General features: G+C 41.5%; 1 long non-coding RNA gene across 1 annotated transcript; it reads right to left on the minus strand.

Annotated features, from left to right (window-relative positions):
- Positions 1 to 353: 353 nt before the first annotated feature.
- LOC117822025 lies at positions 354 to 5,085 on the minus strand. The gene is made up of 3 exons (XR_004633112.1): positions 5,030 to 5,085; positions 862 to 976; positions 354 to 471 (listed from the first exon to the last, which is right to left on the minus strand). It is a non-coding gene; the product is annotated as an uncharacterized LOC117822025 (long non-coding RNA).
- Positions 5,086 to 17,849: the final 12,764 nt, after the last annotated feature.

The raw sequence follows: 17,849 nt of genomic DNA on the forward strand, positions 1-17,849 counted from the left end.
CTCCTCTCCTCATCCATGTTGTCTCTCTGGTCCTCTGAAAACCTCTGACCTGTTGACTCCAGGCCTGGCTCCGCTCATCATGACGGTTTGTTGTTGTAGTTAAGTGAAATACGATCTGGTGATAACACAGAGTGATTTATTCTGAAAATTAACCGGATGTTTTCATTTTGTTTTGGTGCCTGACTTCCTGTCCCGCTCCATCTGCTCTGTTGAGATTGATGCGTCGTGCTCTGGCATCTGGCAAAAATAGAAGTCTTGTGTATCTGATCCTGAGGACTCCGACCTGCCGGATCAGAGACGCAGCCGGAGTGGATCCAGTGGGAGTTAACACATTGACTAGAATAGAAACCTCAATCAGATCCGGTGCCGTGATGGACCAAGCACGGATCTGGTGGAATTTGGCCGTAACCCATGTTTCTTTAACTGCTGGTCCCGTCAGACTGCCATCATAAGAATCATTCTGGTGTGTGCCTGTGAAAGGTGAAATTTAAATAAATGTCCTGAGATCCTAAGAATTGGACTGAAAGTGCAACAGGAAACAAAGTGAGCAAGAACAAACTGTGGAACCATCACAAAGAAGCACTTACTCAATTGAAAGTTATTTTAATGAAGCACTTAGGGCCTTACTTTATATTTCAACATGTCATCTAAACCCTCCTCAGAAGGGGGTAGTTTTGTTCTAGAAATAGTTTGGATTTTGATCCCAGTAATGATCCATTTCTTTGTCTACCCATTGTGCCTTTGCTTGACCACAGTCCACGTCTTCCCTCACCTCTAATCTCTCAATTTCAGAGGAAAATAAAGACCTGGGTCTTAAATGTCACATAGAATAAATATTGAAGACAGTAGTGTATTATCAACCTGTTAGTCACAGTGGTTTATCTGGAGGTTCTGTGGATTTGGTCTCAGAGGGACTTGAGTCAACCTCTCTCTGGGCTGCATCCTGCTCCGTCAGCAGACCGCTGCACACAGCGAGCTGTCAGAGAGAAATATAGGAGGAAAAACAACCTGACATGAATCTTGATGTAAAGTGCTTCCTGACACCAGTTTACACTGGAGGACCTGTCCACTCTGTGCCCATTAAGTAGTTTGGTCTGTGTGTGTGTGTGTGTGTGTGTGTGTGTGTGTGTGTGTGTGTGTGTGTGTGTGTGTGTGAGAGAGAGAGAGAGAGACAGAGTAAGTTAGGATGTGCTGATTCTGCTGGAACAACCTGCCCTATATTTAACTCACCAGGCGACTTGCTAAAGCCTGTGTGAGAATGTGTGGTGTGTAGTTCAAATGTGGGTTACCAGGAGAATATTCAGAACCATGACGTTGAAAACGCCAGATCCCTCCCAATATCTTGTTTCTTTTTTTTACATGTGCATACGGGTTAAAGAGTTTATACACACTGAGCTGAAGATGGTAGAGCTGGGCTCCTGTTGACGTAAATGAAGAGGCTGCTCTTTGAGAGGCTTTATCATGCAATATAAGTCTGACTTACTTCAACTTATTTTCACTGCCGTTATCTCTTGTTTTGATCGTTTATATTTGCATTTTTCTATTCACCTTTTTAAAATGTTTTTCTTGCATCAAATTCAACATAAGTACATTTTCATAGAACAATCAAAAGTTTCAGTTTCAACATTTGATATGTGGTCTTTCCAATATTTTTGGGGATGTAATTTAATACCAAGATTTAGTGAAAATTAAAATTTAAACCTATAAACCACCTTAAAGCTCAGGTTGGTATTCACGGAAAACTAGCATGAATTTGAATGTAGCATTTCCTCAGGACTCCGTCTAAACCCCCCCCCCCCCCTCCTCTCGGAGCTCCTCCAAAATGACGCCCCGCTCACATGGACGAGCGCCGCTGATTCATGACCATATGATGGTGACTGATTCAAAACCAGTCCTCAGCACATCGATTGTGTTTTGCACTCAACAACTCATGTCTCACTCAGCGGTAAGAAAACACCAAAACATTCTCATAGTGAAAGTTAAAAACACAAACAAACATGGCTGCTGTTAGTACTCACAACTGTCAGAATCAGAATCAGAATCAGCTTTATTCGCCAAGTATGCTTGAACACACAAGGAATTTGACTTCAGTAAGCTGTGCTCTCTTTGTACAAGGCATAAGAATAGGAATAAGAATAAGAACTACAATAAAAAATAAAATAAAAATATAATAACAATAACATCAGCTATAAATACAAAGAAACAACAAATAGGCTTGACTAATATGTACAGGCTAAAATAATATGATAAAGTGCAGTGGTGACTAGCAGAGGTAGTTTTTACATTATGAAAATAGAAGTTAAATAATACAAAAAATAGAAATATGGAATTCTGCTTGGAGAATTGTTGCATTGTGTATCTACATGTATATTTACAGAGAGTATTGATCTGACAGGTATGACACTGTTATGGTTTAGTGTTCATCAGAGTGACAGCCTGGGGGAAGAAACTGTTCTTATGGCGGGTTGTTTTGGCTCACAGTGATCTGTAGCGCCTGCCGGAGGGGAGGAGTTTGAAGAATTTGTGACCAGGGTGTGAGGGGTCAGCGGTGATGCTACCTGCCCGTTTCCTGGCCCGGGACCGGTACAAGTCCTGGATGGGGGGCAGGTCGACACCGATGATTTTTTCTGCAGTCCTTATAGTCCGTTGCAGTCTGTGTTTGTCTAGTTTGGTTGCAGAGCCAAACCAGACAGTGATGGAGGTGCACAGAACAGACTGGATGATGGAGGTGTAGAACATGATCAGCAGCTCCTGGGGCAGGTTGAACTTCCTGAGCTGACGCAGGAAGTACATCCTCTGCTGGGCCTTTTTTCTGATTGTGTCTATGTCATACTAGCATTATCCAGTTGTACTGATGACACAATATCAGGAGAAAAGCTATATACATCTACATTTTCTGTAGGACTTACTGAATGTCTTTAATTCTTTTGCTTGTCAGAGCCCCCGTGGTGAGAGCTTTTTAGACTCTGAACCGGACTACAGTCCTGAGCAAAGCACCTCATCGGGTCAGAGGGGACAGGCCCGAGGTTGAGCGAGAGGGGCAGTAAATAGAGTCAGGGGAAGCAAAGGCAGGAGACAGGGACTCGGAGTACACGCTGGGGAAATGTACGCGCAGGAGGCGGGCAGAACGGCAGGACGGGATTTGATTGGTTTCATCATTTGGCACCTGATGGCAGGGATTGGTTGGTGTTTTCCCAGGTTTACTCCGGCTGTAGATAGCAGCTTTTTTTTACCTCTTTTTTAAGAACACATTATGTATTGATTACCATCGGGACATAAAGATCATTTTAACCAGTATGGTAAATTGACTTGGGTAAATGGACTTGTACTTATATATCGCTTTTCTAGTCTGTCTGACCACTGAAGGCGTTTTTACATTACTTGTCACATTCACCCATTCATACCTATTCACTCACTGATGGTAGAGGCTGCTATGTAGTGAGGGACCATCAGTATTAGCTATTATTCGTACACATTCACACACCTCTGAACAACAGAGGGAGCAATTCGGGGTTGAGTGTCTTGCTCAAGGACACTTCGGCATGTGACTGCCGGAGCTGGGATCGAACCGCCAACCTTCAGATTGATAGACGACTGACCCTACCCACTGAAACACAGCCGCCCCAAGTATAACAAAAAGTGTATCTAAATTGAAAAAGAAAACGTCAGAATAAAATAAAACAAAAGCTAATGAAAGATTCAAAACTTTTATAACTTTGTCCCTGAACATAACTTAGTTTTTTTTAGACTGAGTTTTTTTACTTCACACATCTTCACAATAGAAATCTCAACACTAAAGCTTCACTACAATGTGCTTCCAATTCTTTTCAATTTGATATCTGATTATTATTTCTACCAGCAGCTGTAGCCTTCACTAATTCGACATATTGTGAGTGGTTAGTGGTTCAGTGCTCTCTCATTCACACCATTAAACACAAGAACAGAGAACTTTTTAAGACTGAAGTGAAAAAAAAGGGAAAGGGTCTCCTGTTTGTTTAGAGAGGAAACGAAGCGGAGCAGAACGACCGGCTGAAAAGATAACATGAAAAGAGAGAGTGGAGAGGAAAACAGCTCCAGTGATAAAGGACAAGCAGGAGGTGTGTGTTTCAGGGCCCAGAGCAGGAACTTAAGGTCAGACCGCCCCCCCCCCCCAACATGCTCCACAACAGGAGCAGGATGAAGGCGGACCACACAGACCACAATAGTTCCTGACAAATCACATACTTGAAATAGCTTCTGATTTGAGAAATGGTTGCGTTGGTGTGCTTTTTGGCCGTCCTGGAATGTGATGTTTTCACTTCTGAGTAGGAAGATAAACTCAAAGACTCATTCAGGAGCATTTAGCCTACAGTAAAGTGGACCTAAGGTCACCCCGTCTGTCATCACCTCAGGGAAGTTTAAAACCTCAGGTGATTCATTCTCACAGGAGAAAGAAGAAACCGCTGTAGGGCTTGAGGGTCTTTCAGTGTCTTCTATTGTTGGATTTGTTCTGTTCAGATGAATTTAAAGAAAAGAAGCTTTGGTGAAAGTTTTTCTTTTCAAAATTTGGAGAGAATTCAGGTTGATCCTAATGGAATCTTTTTTAACAACTTTCTATGCAATCTAGTTTTTTCCCCACTATTTGATGTAAAGTGAGTGAATGAAGTTGTGTTTGATTTTCAATATTTAGCACCTGAAGACAAAACCACCACAACAGATCTGAGGGCGATTACAGCCACTGCTTTGATTAGCTGAAACCTGCAATGAGTGATACTTTGGATTCTTTGGTATAGAGGAAATTAGCATAATCAGCATTCACATAAACACATTTTAAGATGACAAAAAACTGTTCACAGAATAAGCCATACGATAACATCATTAGGATTTTTTCCTTGTGAGAGGGTCATTGGATTCATTTTCTAAACAAGTTTGTCGACACACTTCTTGGTCTCTCTTCATGGCTACAGCATTTGTTTCTGTGAGAGTCGCTCACTCTGACTCGCTCTTGTTCACATACTACATACTGAATTTACAACAAATCAGTACGTACTGCTAGTATAGTAGGGGTTTTTAAAAACAGCCTCTGTCTTGGTCTCTCTTGATGGCTTACGGCATTGGTTTCTGAGAGGGGCGCTCACTATGGCTACTTTTTGAGTTTGGTGGGGGAATCATCCTAGAGCAGTCAGGTGTGTGTGTGTGTGTGTGTGTGTGTGTGTGTGTGTGTGTGTGTGGCAGACCAGGTGTGAGTATCTACTTGTGAGTTTTGGTGCTCTGTGCTGACTCATTTGCTGTTTTCTAAACCTCCTATTATACTAGCAGTACGTACTGATTTGGCCAAAATTCAGTGTGTAGTATGTGAACAAGAGCAAAATCTGCAGTATACCAAAACTCCCCAGATGTCGTACTGATTCAGGAACATTTCTTTTTTCTGTATTTGACGGGGGCACCCAGTTTTTATGTGCTGTGAAAATCATTAAATTCCATATAAACCACTTCTTAACTTTTTAAATCATAAGTGATGCTAAAGAAGCAGTTTATCTATTAGCTTGGTCGTTGTTTACTTCCGCTTTCTGAAACCAGAAATCCAGCGGCGCCTGACCCAGCATCCTGCAGACCAGATCCAACAGAACAGTCAGACTACATACTACCTTCAAACACAGTATGCAGTATGCAATACCTACTGGCCTGAAATGTTCCTTAGAGAAACTTAAAATGAACCAAGTTTTTAAAAAACAAACCGTTGCATATAGATAGAGTTCGGTTTAGTACTTCAACTGACTGGTGCTGACTCATTGTCAGAGAGGTTCCTTCCTTGTTTATGAACAGTCAAAGTTTGTCTCAGTTTTAACTGCAGTAAGATCTTTCTCTGCAGGTTTGAAAGCAGTTTCCTGTTTCTATAGTGCAGTAGTTAGTTGTTGCTGGGGCTATTTCCCACGCACACTTTTTTTTTTCACCCTTAAAGCCACTTGGGCTGTCTGTGTTTCCTAAAGGCTGGTTTCTATGTCTGCGTCGACCCTACGCAGCAGGGTCTGACACGGACGTGAGCACCACATACTTGTGCATCGTTGTGTCCGTGTTGTGCAGGAATATTCTGCCGAAACGTTTGAGGGCAGTGTGGTGTCTCTGATAATAGCCACATTGGAAGGATTTCACCTGCTGTGGGCGGACAGGATACAGGAGAGCAAGACTGGACACACTGGTGAAGAAGGCCAGCTCAGTCCTGGACCCTGTGGAGGTGGTGGCTGACAGGAGAATTATGGCCAAGCTGTCGTCTCTGATGAACATTTATTTTCTATATATATTCTTGTTGAAATTCTTGTTCTGTACACCTTCTTGTTTGCTGCTGTAACTCCATGAATTTCCCGTTGCGGGATGATTAAAGGAGTATCTTATCTTATCTTATCTTATCTTATCTTATCTTATCTTATCTTATCTTATCTTATCTTATCTTATCTTATCTTATCTTATCTTATCTTATCTTATCTTATCTTATCTACAGCTGATACATTTTGCTGTTTATCATGCCGACATGATTACATGAAGAATAGAGGAGGGGATGAAATACAAGGCAGATGTGCGGAGATCCCGGAAATGCTGTAAATGCAGGAAATACAATGGCGCCAAGCCGACCAATCACAGGGCTTGCTGTCCGTGTCGATTCAAAGCGTAGTTACATTTGGAGGAGGTGCATGTTAGCTACCTGCATAGACCTCTGTGTAGGTACGGGAGCTAAGAAGACCTACGGCGTAGGCTACACAGTTGATTCAACACAAAAGTATAAATCAGGCTCAAAGGAGTGTTTCCAGGGTCTCCCTGAGAGTTTGCTTTCTGGCCAGCTGCTCAGCAGCGTTGGTTTAGTTTCCGTTGCCTCAGTTTTGTTTTGGATGTTTCTTCCTCATTATTATTGTCTTTTTTCCTTTACCCTCTTCATTGCTTGTAATATTAGTGGTTATTCATTTGGGATAACTTTCAGAACGCTCCTCCCAGTCCACAAGCCTGTCCCATTCCCCTGCATCCTGACAGTTTCTTTGTGGAAAGTAGAAATGCAAGAAGCCTTCTTTTCTCCATATTGAGTCTGCAGAAGTTGAACTAAAAGTTCTCACTGACAACAACACAAAGTGAAGACATGGGTGAATGAATGCGTCACATGAAACCTTGACTAGAGGGATGGTGACTTGAAGAGTGAAGAACATCAATTACTCCATCATGAATGCTCACTTCTCATTAGAGGACAACGCACCATTTACTACTTTCTCTGCTCTAGACACAACAAGCTGTGTGTGGTCAGGGGGAAGGTTCTTTCTGTAAGACTGTGATGAAAAGTGTTTCTTCTGCAGGTAGAGAAGTGGTCGCACTGTGATTTCTTTGTACTTCAGTTTCAAAGCCCAATAGCAAGCTGATACTTAAAAATATATGAATTTATTAAAAGATTAAAAGCACGGGAAGTCAAACATGTATTAATGTCATCTCTGTATTAATGTGATATAATCATTAATTCATAGATTTAGTGCAAACATAGCAGTGGCCTTGGACGTGGAGGAGGTAGAGAGAGACAGAAATGTACGTCTGAATGATGGATAGAACTGAATGGAGTGTTTCAAGGACGTTAATCTGTACAGCTGGAGGATGGACTGATGTGAGGGCTAGGGGAGTAAAAGTGAGGTGAGAGGTGGAATGAACAAGTGATCAGATAGAAGAAAGTAAAACTAAAGGGAAGTACAGTGAAGGAGTCTGACTCACAAGGAGAGAAAAGTGCAGGGATTAAGGGGTGAAAATGGGTACAAAGGGGTAACAGGTGCACACACACGAAAACACACACACACACACACGTTATGTCTTGACGAGGTGATAGCTTGTTTGTCTGAATGCAGGCCATGCCAAAGGTCGTTGTTCAGTGGTCTGAACTCGGCATGGCAGAATGCATGAATTATTTTGCTGAGCATGAAATATTCAGTCATCATATACATGAGTCTGTCTGCATGCATCACTCAAGGTCTGTGGAGGAGCCGTCTCGTAATCACATCATGCCTTCTTGATTTTTTTCATATCAAGGTTGATTTTTTTCCTTAGTCCACTCTTGCAAAAATCATCTTCGCTTCAGTTCAACAAATTATGTGGATAGCTTATCATGAAATCTAAAATGATGATGTTAAGAGGAGGTATGTGGTAAGCTTGTGTATATGAAAGTCTTTTTTTTTTGTAAAGGAAACTAACTGCTATAATGACAAATAATGATAAAATAAAAAAGTCAAATAAAACTAGGTTATCATTTTAACACCTTTTAAAGGAGAAAATATTGAAAACAAATTTTTCAATGTCTCTTTTCAAATTAAATAATGACATTTAAATGCACAAGACAGTCTGGCTGCAGACCTCCACAGTCAGGCCCCTACCTTTGCAGACTTCCACAGTGATGCACTTCCACAGTCAAGGCTAGAAACACACGCAAAATGTTTCAAAATAAAATCGTGTTGAACTTCCGGTTTAAAATTTCAGTTAATTTTTTCCTCAAATCCGTTTAAAGTATGCAAGATCTCTTTACAAAAGTTTTTAACCAAGCTCAAAAATGTAAAGGCTCGTCCTCTATGAGCCTCTATTCGTAGTGTTTGTGTAGCTAACACTAATGTTCATGTAACTATTTTAAAACAAAAAAGTACATGGTACTGGTGTGACATTCAGTAGTTTGATTAAAGTCTTAAATAATTGAAAATTAAAAATGTAGGTTTGGTGCATAAAGACTTATTTTTTCGCTGTTCTGGATACTTTAGAATACTAACCTACAGTTGCCTCCAGGCGTAATCACTACAATAAATCATACCCTTCCTGGACCTGACTGCAGAGGTGTATTACTGGGGAGGTCTGAAAAGGTAGGGGCCTGGCTGTGGAGGTCTGCAGCTGGACCCCACTTCTGTTATGTAGGGGATAATGTATGGTCAGCAGGTAGTTATGGAAAATAGAACCCCAACGGCTACTAACTTAAGACACAAACACGTTGTTAAAAACATTGATTAAAGATGATTTTATTGATTTAAATGATTTATGTTTACAGTTTTTAAAAATAGTCCCAGTGATTCCTCGTCAGTGATCGTTCAGTGGTGATGGATTCTTCTCTGCCTGTTGTGATGGATTGAACATGAAACTGTTCTCATTCAGCTCTCCTTCTTCTCTGAGCTCTGTGGTTCACACACCTTCAAAAAGAAACTAATGTCACAACTTTGAACCCTGCTGCTATCATCACCACCACTCATGGTTTAACTTTCTTTGTAGAGATCACTAACCTAAAGTTTCTCTCACCTGCTCCGCTCCTTCATCATATTGATGGACAGGATCCAATATAAAAGAGAAATTGTGTGATCAGATCATACCTCACTGACAGACACCAATTCATCAATATCAACAACTGCACCTCACCCACAGCTCCCCTGTCCCAAGGCATCCCCCAGGGCTCGGTGCTTGGTCCCCTCCTCTTTACTCTCTACATCCTCCCAATCGGTCAAATCATCCGTCGTCACGGTCTCCGCTTCCACTGCTACGCTGACGACATCCAACTTTACATCTCCACCAATTCCATAACTGCTCCAACCCTCTCCACCCTGACCAACTGCCTGACTGAAATTAAATCCTGGATGCAAAAAAACTACCTCCAACTCAACTGTGAAAAATCTGACCTCATAATCATCGGCCCCAAATCCCTCACCACAACCACCAACAACTTCAACCTCCCCATCGACAACGCTTCCCTCACTCCGTCCCCACATGTTCACAACCTCGGTATCATTTTGGACTCCCATCTCACTCTGGAACAGCACATCAAGCACATCACCAAAACCGCCTTCTTCCACCTTAAAAATATCGCCCGCCTCCGTCCATCTCTCTCCTTTTCCACCGCTGAAACCCTGATCCACGCCTTTATCACTTCCAGACTCGACTACTGTAACAGCATCTTCTATGGCCTTCCTTCAAAACAACTCAACAAACTACAATACATCCAGAACTCTGCCGCCTGCCTGCTCACCCACACCCGCTCCCGTGACCATATCACCCCTGTCCTCCAAAACCTCCACTGGCTCCCTGTCAAACAGCGCATACATTTCAAAATCCTCCTTCTCACCCACAAAGCCCTCCATAACCAGGCCCCCTCTTACCTCACCGACCTGCTCCATCACCACACCCCCTCCCGTAACCTCTGATCCTCCAACGCCCACCTCCTCTCCCTACCACCTGACACCAAGCACCGAACCTTGGGGGACAGAGCTTTCTCTGTCGCCGCCCCCACCCTCTGGAACGCCTTACCACTTAACATTAGAAACTGCCCCAACCTGTCCACCTTCAAATCCCTCACCAAAACCCTCCTGTTTAGAATTGCTTTTAACGTATGATTGCTTTTTAATGTATTTTATTCATGTTTTTATTATTCTGTTGTTTTATATGATGTTTTTATCCTTTGAGTTTTTAGAAAAGCGCTTTATAAATAAAATGTATTATTATTATTATTATAATAATTGTGAGACCAAACATGGAAAACGAAGTGAGTGTTCAGCAGATTGTTGATTTAGCTGATCCGACAGAAGTGACTCCCAGAAGTGAATTGACCAAGAAAATACGGAAATAATCTGTAGATTCATGTGGATTAAGCTTATAACGACAACAACTGAAACAACTCAAGTTATTCTTTCTCTCAGCACCTCTATGCATTTAAATGGAATGCATGGATTTCAACACAGGTGCACCTCATTCCACCTCATGAGGTGGTGATGTGGTAATCATAAATGTTGTCCACAATAAAATAATGTGATAATTCTTATGAAACAGAAAACTGAATCAACCAGAGGTAAACATGTTGGAGCTGTGGTCTGTTAGGAGCTGCATACCCTCAGTTTGTAACTGATGCTTTGCCTTAACTTTGCCTTAACTGTGAAACACATCCATGACTCTGTCCTTGATGTCGCCACAGAACAAGAATGTGAGGAGGAGGTGCTATTTGCGCGATTCGAGCCATTCGCGCCGCCAGACCTCTACTCGCGTCTCTGCATTGACTTTACATGTAATTAATTCGCGTTTGGTGTGAACGCACCCTGAGACTTTCATTTATGGATGGTTTTAGTACTTAACTTTGCTTCTTCTATGTCAGCATGTAGTATGTCCAAAAACTATACAGCCCTTCCACTTGTTCAGAATCTCTCATCATAATCCTTGATAGTGTGCTTGTGCAAGAATTCCTCCCTTGGCCAACATGAGTCATGTTACAAGGTGTTCTTTGCAATGTGATTCTTTTAATTGCCTCTGGGCTCAGCCTGTCAGGAGTTTGCTGATCGAGTACAGGCAGCTTTTTCCTTTTTCCACTTTAACACATCCAGATGACGGCCTCTGACTTCTGAGGAAGAACTCAGCAGAGATTCCTCCAACATGAGGGACAACACTAAGCCATGTTTCCCTCTGCTGCCATTGAGGATTCATCCAAACCCGCAGCCACTAACTTTACTCCACCTTAGTTCACACTGAGGAACATCCAGACAAACACCAGACAGAAAACAAACGTTGGAACATCCAGGGTTTGAAAATGTTTTGCAAATGGAAAACTGCATCCCCTGCAAAGGATTTGAGCAATACCACAACTTGAGTGAATGGGTGAATCTGTAGAAGCTGCTGACTGAGGACAAAAACTACTGGAGCAGGTCAGCACCATCCTGCAACAGATTAGGGTGAGTGTCGTGGTCATTTCACAGTGTCAGGACTGTGACAAGGCCTTTCAGGCAGTTCTGCGCGTTTTGATGTAGCCTTCATTTGTCAGTGTCGTAAAGGGAGACCAGGTAGCAAAGGTAGGATTAAAAAGATTTCCTCATGCATGTGGACCACAATTCAAAGTTTCTCAAATCAAATGAAATTCCTAATTAGACAATACTGAAATATAGTTGCAAAAATCTTTGACCAGTTTCTGTCATCAGTTTTTCCTTCCATTACTGGGTGACACGAGGGGAAACAAGGGTGAAGCAGAGGTTGCTGAGTCAGTGGTTTCCAGAGAAGAGCAGCAGCGCTCACATCATGGAAAATACAGGCAGAGACAAAGAGGCTGATGGAAAGAAACCAGAAAATCTCTGATTGGGCAAAACAAAAAGGAGAAAGGTTGGCTAAAGGTTGCAGACTATGAGAATGATCCAAAACATGAATACCTTCCTCACATTGTGAAACAAGGTAGCAAAAATTCCAGGTATTAGAACCTGCAGCTTATTTAGATGAGGTATGATTGTATCTAAAAGGGAGATCATGATCATCCTTTACATTTGACAACATATTGTGTACACTGCAAACCCGAACAGTACCTCTAACTCATAGCCATGAAGTGCGCAGCACTCAAAGCCAGCTATTTAGTTGAACCAACAATGAAATATTGAGTTATCCGAATGATTAGTGTTGTTTTAATTCTATGTGGATCAGTTTTATTGAGTTAATATCCATGTCCAAATAACAACTTTAGAGTGTACAGAGGGACGCTGCTTATGATGTCATCAACGTCACCACGTAAGTCTTCACACACTTGAAAAACCACAATGGCTGTGCTTCATGAAGTGGCAAATAACGAGGAAAGACAACGCCAAACCACTGTACCGGTACAGGGAAGACCAACAATGATCCAACAAGGGACAGGGGAACCAGAGGAACTAAATACACAGAGTCATCAACACAGGTGTGAACACAGGACACAGGTGAGACTAATGAGGAACTAAATACACAGTCATCAACACAGGTGAGGACACAGGACACAGGTGAGACTAATGAGGGATTAAATCCACAGTCATCAACACAGGTGAGGACAAAGGACACAGGTGAGACTAATGAGGTACTAAATACACAGAGTCATCAACACAGGTGAGGACACAGAACACAGGTGAGACTAATGAGGGACTAAACACACAGAGTCATCAACACAGGTGAGGACACAGGACACAGGTGAGACTAATGAGGAACTAAATACACAGAGTCATCAACACAGGTGAGGACACAGGACACAGGTGAGACTAATGAAGGGAATCACAAAATGAGGGAAACACACTAGGGCATGATGTAAAACTAAACTGGAGACACAAGGATTCAGAACTACAAAATAAAACAGGAAACACAAGGATTCAGAACTACAAAATAAAACAGGAAACACAAGGCTAGACTAAGAATCACAACAAGAGACATGGATCACTAAACACTCAAGGGAGACAAAGGATATCTAATACAGAATAAACACAGGGAGGAACCAAGGTGGGCTGTACGGTGGTGTGGTGAATAGCGCTGTTGCCGCACAGTGAGAAGGTTCCAGGTGCCTTTCTGTGTGGAGTTTGCATGTTCTCTCTGTGCATATGTGGGTTCTCCCTCCCACAGTCCAAAAAACATGCTTACTAGGTTAATTGGTCACTCTAAATTGCCCATAGGTGTGAGGGTGTACCCTGCCTTCCGCCCAAAGTCAGCTGGGATAGGCTCCAGCCCCCCATGAATGGGATAAGCAGTCAAGATAATGGATGGATGGAACCAAGGCATGAAACACAAGGAAAAAACTAAACTAACATGGACTCAGTTTCATCCAGTATGTATGAATTAAAAGTATAAAAATGTAACTAATACATTTGCATTGGGGAAACTTGGAAATAAAAAAAAAGGAATAAAACAATTGAGTAAACTGAAATCGTATATGATAATTTCAGTTATACTATACGCTATTTAAAAACTCTTATGTAATCAGTTACCACAAACATTTTGAGTCAATTCAACTTGTTTGGGTTTATAATGTATTTGTCATCCAGCTGTAGGTGATGAGGTGAGTGAGTGGTGCAAGATAGTACTCCTCATTTTGGTGGGTTTGAATCTAAAGAAAATACACAAAGTGAAAACCTTGTGAGAGACAAGAGGGCTTGAGAGCTGAAAGGTTTTCAAAGACTCGGGCACAGGTGCAGTTGATCCCTCAACGACGTGGGAGAAGCAAAGCAATCAGGATCAGACCCTGAAACACCTGAGACGTTGGTGCTCACGCATGGGGATCACATTTTCACATGTGGTTCATTTTTAAAGTGTTTTTCACTTGTTATACATTATTCAAACAGAAGAAAAAACAATCAAGGGGGAAAGCATTCTCATGTTAACCCTCTAATATTATGCAATTATGTTCTCTTAAAAAAATACTTGGAAGGTGATTCTTTGAAGTCATTTCTGTCATCGCAGATTTATTTTTAACGTCTTCTCAAACTGCTCTCTTCAGTTCACCATGGTGCTGTTATCATCAAATATAAACATACCTCCTTGCCATGCTTTGCAGTACTCTCTAGGAACAATTTAGGGACACTCTTGTAGGAGCTCTTAGCGAGGGGGCACGGTTGAACCTGTTGCAAGGTATGACACAGTCTTTCAAAAGCTGTGATAGGTTAATCCACAAAAGGAGACAAAAACACTCTTATGCTTGGATCTAGTGCCTCGTGATGATGGGCACTCAGTGGAATCTGTGGGCCTATGTGATCAGCTTTTAAGATTGATAAACTAGTGTGAGATCTGTCCTCACTCTGCACTCCTCTGTAGATGATCAGAGAGACAAGCATTGAATGCAGTGCAGCCATCACGAATGAAACTGCTGCATTTTGCAGCTGTCAATGTTGGGGGTTGTGATCACTTTCATGTCTGGTGATGTGGCAAGTTTTGCTTTGGCTTGGAGGTGTGAGCACAAACATGAATTATTATGAGACACCAACAATTCTGTAGCTTGCAATTAAACTGAACAAATATATAAACACATTTTATTTTGCTCCCATTTTTCACGAGCTGAACTCAAAGATTGAAGACTTTTTCTATGTACACTAAAGGACTATTTCTGTCAAATATTGTTCACTAAGGTGTCTAAATCTGTGTTCGTGAGCACTTCGCCTTTGCCCAGATAATCCATCCACCTCACAGGTGTGGCATATCAAGATGCTGATTAGACAGCATGATTATTGCACAGGTGTGTCTTATGGTGTGTTCACACCAAACGCGAGTGAATTACATGTAAAGTCAATGCAGAGACGCGAGTAGAGGTCTGGTGGCGGGTATCGCACGAATTGGGTGACGAGATTGGCGCGTTGAAATATCTGAACTCCAGCGATTGTATTTGCACAGATGTCGTTTTGAGGGAGCATGCAGTCGGCATGCTGACTGCAGGAATGTCCACCAGAGCTGTTGCCTGTGAACCAAATGTTCATTTCTCTACCATAAGCCGTCTCCAAAGGCGTTTCAGAGAATTTGGCAGTACATCCACCGGCCTCACAACCGCAGACCACTTGTAACCACACCAGACCAGGATCTCCACATCCAGCATCTTCACCTCCAAGATGGTCTGAGACCAGCCACCCAGACAGCTGCTGCAACAATCGGTTTGATAACCAAAGAATTTCTGCACAAACTGTCAGAAACCGTCTCAGGGAAGCACATCTGCATGCTTGTCGTCCTCATCGACCTGACTGATGTTTGTTGTCGTAACCGACTTGGGTGGGCAAACTTGAGATGTGGTATCCTTCCTCTGGCATTAGAAACAGGTCGCTTCCACTCTGTTCCAGAGAAGGAGAGGAAGTGTTCCTTGTGTGATCTGGAGGAAGTTGAAAATGAAATGCACTTTTTATTCTACTGTCCTTCATATCATGATCTCAGGTGCCTCCTTTTCAACAAAATATGCTCAGTTTTGTGTTAAATGCTGTTCAGCAGCGTAGGAGCACACTCTATGTCTGATTTAGTTGTTGTCACTGTCAAATGTCTGAAGTGTACCATGTGCTTTTGAATTACTTTAGGTCATTGTTGGACATGTGCAGTATTGTAACTGTTCTTCTTTCTTCTATTTTTCTTTTTCTTCTTATGTTGTTGCTCCTATTTTGTTTTGTTTTTGTAGTGTCTTATAAGTCCATATTGGCTGGGCACCTTAAGGTGCACGACACGATGAATAATAAATAAACTAAACTAAACTAAACTAAACTAAACTAAACACATTTGATGGCGTTGTGGCCAGCCTAAGGCACACCTGTGCAATTATCATGCTGTCTAATCAGCATCTTGATATGCCACACCTGTGAGGTGGATGGATTATCTGGGCAAAGGCGAAGTGCTCACTAATACAGATTTAGGCAGATTAGTGAATAATATTTGACAGAAATAGTCCTTTAGTGTACGTAGAAAAAGTCTGAGATCTTTGAGTTCAGCAATGAAAAATGGGAGCAAAAACTAAAGTGTTCTTTCCTCACATTTTTTTACTTTAAGAGATACCTTGTGATGCTTACAAAACATCATGCATTTTATTAGAATCTTGTCACTTAGAGCAAATCTTTGTACAAATAAGCTTCATTGATACATCCACAGATCCCAGATCTGCTAAAAAACTCTGAAGCCTCACTTCCTGCAACTCTCCATCCACCTCCTGTGCTCTTTAGCTTCCTGTGTGCTACCACACTAACTTAATGAACTTTCCATGTTGACTGTAAAAACCAGTGCGACGTTATCCAGAGCTCTTAGATTTTGTTGGGCCTCATTAAAGGATTAGGGTACAGCACAGGCACACATGTGAGGGTTGGTGTTCTGGTTGAGCTTTCGCCAAAAGTTGGATGCCTATCAAACTCCAGAAGGAAATCCCTGTTACTGGGTCACCTTAAGCAGCTACAAATCTGTCATCTGGAATTTCATTTTAGAGTCAAAGCGGCTTTTCTCTTTTTTATGTGGCGGACTTAATATGACACACATGCTTAAAGACACACACACACATACACACACACACACACACACACACACACATACACACACACACACACACACACACACACACAGGCGAAGAGCAACCCTGAGGAAATTACCGACATGAAGGGATGTAAATTGGCGTTTAATACAAGTGTGTGAGGTGCTTTAGTGAGAGGATAAACAGACATATTATTCCTCTGAATGAATCATTGTTCCCTCAGTTAGCTGCAGACACGCAGCAGAAATGACAGTCTCATGGGTCAAGAATGGAGGGGGTGTCTCTGACTAAACACTGCTTCAGTCCACTGTGTTCTCTGTATTATTTATCAGATGTTTATTGGTTTTTGTCATCAGTTGGTCCAGAACGCAGCAGCTCGGCTTCTAACTGGTTTCTTCCACTGCTTTTTAGATTTTAAGATTTTAAGATTTTTATTGACCACTTTTAATTTCAAGCCAGGCCTTAGATCCTCAGGTGGGGAATTTTTGATCATTCCAAAGTCGAGGCTCAAATCTAGAAAGAGGATGGAGCTTTCTCCATCAGAGCCCCTCGACTTTGGAACGACCTCCCTGAGGAGATAAGGCTTGCAGAGTCAGTGACATCTTTTAAATCTCTTCTTAAGACTCACTTTTACAGACTGGCTTATATGTGACTTCATTTCACATCATATTTTTTGTTTATATCCAACTAATTAATAGTTTTAAATTTTATTTGATTATATTATTTGATTATTTATTGTTTTTATTATTTTTTTATTTTTCATGTATTATTTTAATGTTCCTAATTTATTCTTTTCACTTTTTCTAATTTTCCCAATGTGATGTCACCCCCTCATTCTGAAAACCTCTTATTGTCCTTTTAATGCTCTTATTTACTTTACCATTTTTATTGTATTTATTTATCCTTAAAAAAACTCTTAAACAATGATTTATTGGTTTATTGTCACACCACTTCTTTCTGTTTGATTTACGTGTATTCTTTTTAACCTCACATTGTATTCTGTTCTGCATTATTAAAATTCCTCCTCCCTGTCTGTCAGCTCAACTCAACTCAACTTTATTTATATAGCACCTTTCATACATGAAAACATGTAGCCCAAAGTGCTTCACAGAGTAACAGACAGTAAGAAAACAACAGTAATGGT

This window comes from Notolabrus celidotus, chromosome 11 (genome assembly GCF_009762535.1).
Source record: "Notolabrus celidotus isolate fNotCel1 chromosome 11, fNotCel1.pri, whole genome shotgun sequence".
Lineage (NCBI taxonomy): Eukaryota > Metazoa > Chordata > Actinopteri > Labriformes > Labridae > Notolabrus > Notolabrus celidotus.